General features: G+C 42.6%; 1 protein-coding gene across 1 annotated transcript in view; it reads right to left on the bottom strand.

Moving 5' to 3' along the window:
- Positions 1-5,000, bottom strand: part of LOC311121969 (mastermind-like protein 2) — a 120,317-nt gene that overhangs the window by 82,582 nt on the left and 32,735 nt on the right. The gene's annotated exons all lie outside the window — the stretch shown is intronic.

The raw sequence follows: 5,000 nt of genomic DNA, 5'->3' as shown, positions 1-5,000 counted from the left end.
GACTCCATAACCTATCATCACATTTCCTGAAAGAAACCATCTAAATATCATATAAATAATAATACAAGCTATTTCATAGATTTGATGTACGTCCCAAAATGGCACCCTATTCCCTATGAACCCTTGTCAAAAGTAGTGCACTATATAGGGGAATAGGGTGCCATTTGGGATATAATCCTATTGGTTGTCATTGAGATTTTTTTTTAGAGTTGATAGTGTTGTTTAAAAACAGTTTTTGTTTGCTGAGCAATTGGCTTATTCAGCTAAGAACTGAACTAACAGGGAATAATTTATTATGACTGGGTGAAATAACACTGGACGGCATAGTTTGATGAATCCCACATGATTGTAGTCTAGCGCCGTTTTCACTGTGAAACACTCCATAAAAGCATACTGTACCTAAAGAAGTCTTTATATAGAGGGATTTACAGCTCTTATGACAGGGTCTTTCTGACTTCTCCGTGTTCATATGGTAATCACTCAGGACTGCAGGTAACGTACTCAACACTTGAAGTGCGTCCCAATTAGCACCCTATTCCCATATGGCTCTGGTCAAATGTAGTGCACTGTGTAGGGAACAGGCAGGTCAAGGTTGCAGAACACCCTAGTCTGTAGAGAGTCTGCTTCTTAGAGCGTGTTTGTGCATGCAGGCAATTCTCTGAGCTTTAGGTCAATTTACATGTTGCAGCTGGAAAGAGGGAGAGAGAGAGAGAGAGAGAGGAGAGAGAGAGAGAGAGAGACAGAGAGAGGGAGAGAGAGAGAGAGAGAGAGAGAGAGAGAGAGAGAGAGAGAGAGAGAGAGAGAGAGAGAGAGAGAGAGAGAGAGAGAGGAGACAGAGAGAGAGAGAGAGAGAGAGAGAGAGTGAGAAGAGAGAGAGAGAGAGAGAGAGAGAGAGAGAGAGAGAGGAGACAGAGAGAGAGAGAGAGAGAGAGAGAGAAGAGAGAGAGAGAGAGGAGAGAGAGAGAGAGAGAGAGGAGACAGAGAGAGAGAAGAGAGAGAGAGAGATAATCACCTGCATCAGTAGCCAACTGATACAAACCAGGTGACATCCATCCAGCACATGGGGCCTGATGTGAACTCATATTCTTTGTGTTTTTTTATCAGTTGCAAAAGGTCCATTGAAAACAACCATCATGTATTAAATCAACTCCCTCTGTCTATGTGTCCTTTACTACAAAACATTCTACAGTGAGGGAAAAAAGTATTTGATCCCCTGCTGATTTTGTATGTTTGCCCACTGACAAAGAAGTGATCAGTCTATAATTTAATGGTAGGTTTATTTGAACAGTGAGAGACAGAATAACAACAACAAAATCCAGAAAAACGCATGTCAAAAAATGTTAGAAATTGATTTGCATTTTAATGAGGGAAATAAGTATTTGACCCCCTCTCAATCAGAAAGATTTCTGGCTCCCAGGTGTCTTTTATACAGGTAACGAGCTGAGATTAGGAGCACCCTCTTAAAGGGAGTGCTCCTAATCTCAGTTTGTTACCTGTATAAAAGACACCTGTCCCACAGAAGCAATCAATCAATCAGATTCCAAACTCTCCACCATGGCCAAGACCAAAGAGCTCTCCAAGGATGTCAGGGACAAGATTGTAGACCTACACAAGGCTGGAATGGGCTACAAGACCATCGCCAAGCAGCTTGGTGAGAAGGTGACAACAGTTGGTGTGATTATTCGCAAATGGAAGAAACACAAAAGAACTGTCAATCTCCCTCGGCCTGGGGCTCCAAGCAAGATCTCACCTCGTGGATTTGCAATGATCATGAGAAACGGTGAGGAATCAGCCCAGAAACTACACGGGAGGATCTTGTCAATGATCTCAAGGCAGCTGGGACCATAGTCACCAAGAAAACAATTGGTAACACACTACGCCGTGAAGGACTGAAATCCTGCAGCGCCCGCAAGGTCCCCCTGCTCAAGAAAGCACATATACAGGGCCGTCTGAAGTTTGCCAATTGAACATCTGAATGATTCAGAGGAGAACTGGGTGAAAGTGTTTGTGGTCAGATGAGACCAAAATCGAGCTCTTTGGCATCAACTCAACTCGCCGTGTTTGGAGGAGGAGGAATGCTGCCTATGACCCCAAGAACACCATCCCCACCGTCAAACATGGAGGTGGAAACATTATGCTTTGGGGGTGTTTTTCTGCTAAGGGGACAGGACAACTTCACCGCATCAAAGGGACGATGGACGGGGCCATGTACCGTCAAAATCCTGGGTGAGAACCTCCATCCTCAGCCAGGGCATTGAAAATGGGTCGTGGATGGGTATTCCAGCATGACAATGACCCAAAACACACGGCCAAGGCAACAAAGGAGTGGCTCAAGAAGAAGCACATTAAGGTCCTGTAGTGGCCTAGCCAGTCTCCAGACCTAATCCCACAGAAAATCTGTGGAGGGAGCTGAAGGTTTGAGTTGCCAAACGTCAGCCTTGAAACCTTCATGACTTGGAGAAGATCTGCAAAGAGGAGTGGAACAAAATCCCTCCTGAGATGTGTGCAAACCTGGTGGCCAACTACAAGAAACGTCTGACCTCTGTGATTGCCAACAAGGGTTTTGCCACCAAGTACTAAGTCATGTTTTGCAGAGGGGTCAAATACTTATTTCCCTCATTAAAATGCAAATCAATTTATAACATTTTTTACATGTGTTTTTCTGGATTTTTTTGTTGTTATCTGTCTCTCACTGTTCAAATAAACCTACCATTAAAATGATTGACTGATCATTTCTTTTGTCAGTGGGCAAACGTACAAAATCAGCAGGGATCAAATACTTTTTCCCTCACTGTATCTTAGTCTCAGAGCCTGAGCAATGTCAGTTGAATGTTTCACTCTGACTACAAAGACAACTTGTCAAGTAAACCATTCAGGTAATCACAAGAGAATAGGTGTTTCCTCCTGCAAGGTGAGTTCTAACATATAGCTAGTCCATATTACTGTGCTAATACCAAACATGTTGATATCTAACATATCTAGTCCATATTACTGTGCTAATACCATACATGTTGATATCTAACATATAGCTAGTCCATATTACTGTGCTAATACCAAACATGTTGATATCTAACATATAGCTAGTCCATATTACTGTGCTAATACCAAACATGTTTGATATCTAACATATAGCTAAGTCCATATTACTGTGCTAATACCAAACATGTTGATATCTAACATATAGCTAGTCCATATTACTGTGCTAATACCAAACATGTTGATATCTGACTGAAGATTTAAAAGCCTCCCAGGTGTCTGAATGTGTTACAACACCAAACCCAATAACCATATATTACTGGCCTCTCGATCAGAACCAGGTTCAGATAGCAGTTGTCTGGTCTCTTGATCAGAACCAGGTTCAGATATCAGTTGTCTGGTCTCTTGATCAGAACCAGGTTAAGGTTAGTATGCTATTCCCTATATAGTGCACTACTTTTGACCAGGGCAGTCCAGTCTGTAGACAACACACAGCACCAGAACCTCTCTCTCTGTGTCCAGTCCAGTCTGTAGACAACACATAGCCACCAGAACCTCTCTCTCTGTGTCCAGTCCGAGTCTGTAGACAACACATAGCACCAGAACCTCTCTCTCTGTGTCCAGTCCAGTCTGTAGACAACACATAGCACCAGTAACCTCTCTCTCTGTGTCCAGTCCAGTCTGTAGACAACACATAGCACCAGTAACCTCTCTCTCTGTGTCCAGTCCAGTCTGTAGACAACACATAGCAACCAGTAACCTCTCTCTCTGTGTCCAGTCCAGTCTGTAGACAAACACATAGCACCAGTAACCTCTCTCTCTGTGTCCAGTCCAGTCTGTAGACAACACATAGCACCAGTAACCTCTCTCAGAGCTAAGAGAGAGAGAACCAGTAACCCTCTCTTAGAGCAGGGTTCTTCAATTCCGGTCCTGGAGGGCCGAAAACACTTCTGTTTTTTATTTCTACCTGGTAGTTAATTGCTCTCACCTGGTGTCCCAGGTCTGAATTAGCCCCTGATTAGAAGGAGAGGATGAAAAACAGAGGTGTTTCGGGCCCTCCAGGACCGGAATTGAAGAACCCTGGACTAGAGGTTTGGTCTGGGTTTACTAACCAACATAATAACTGTCCTCTGTAGCTGTAGAGCACGGCGCTTGTAACGCCAAGGTAGTGGGTTCGATCCCCGGGACCACCCATACACACAAAAAAAAATGTAATGCGCACATGACTGTAAGTCGCTTTGGATAAAAGCGTCCGCTAAATGGCTTATTATTATTATTATTATTATTATTATTATTATTATTACTACTATTACAACACAGTCCTCTACTGTCTACGAAGGTGCTTTCTGTTTCTGGGGAGAAGACAACCAGATGAGCTACATGATTCAAATACAACCACAAAGACACAGACATCATATGGGAACTCTTTGTACAAAAACATGAACGAAATAAATAATCCCATTTAAATATCAAATCATAATAAACAAATGGAGAACGTAATGAGTTAATGATTGAAGTCAATAATTGAGAAATATATTTTATTTGAGGCAGAGAACATCAGCCTCCACTCTTAGGGGAGACACTGAATCACCCAGGGCTGAATCACCCAGGGCTGAATGACCCAGGGATGAATCACCCAGGGCTGAGTCACCCAGGGCTGAGTCACCCAGGGCTGAGTCCCATACCCTGTTCTCTACATAGTACACTATTGACCAGATCGCTATGGGCCCTGGTCAAAAGAAGTGCACTGCAGAGGGAACAGAGTGCCATTTGGAACGCGGCCTAAATCAACTGAATAGCAAACAGAAGTGGGTTACTATCTCGAAAATGTTTTATATTTAAAAGCTTAAATATTTACTAAGCAATTATGTATTTCATTTATTGGATGAAAAATGTCTTAACAGTTGTCTCAGAAGGTAAAAAACAAGTATAACAGATAAATATCCATTTAAATGTTCTTTGTGTGCAACTAACAGATACGCCACAGCTTCTGGAGAAAATTCTATGAGATTTTTATGTTCGTC

Source organism: Coregonus lavaretus (genome assembly GCF_964263955.1).
Source record: "Coregonus lavaretus genome assembly, contig: HAP1_SCAFFOLD_329, whole genome shotgun sequence".
In the NCBI taxonomy this organism is placed as follows: Eukaryota; Metazoa; Chordata; class Actinopteri; order Salmoniformes; family Salmonidae; genus Coregonus; species Coregonus lavaretus.
This window is presented reverse-complemented; position numbering and strand designations above follow the sequence as displayed.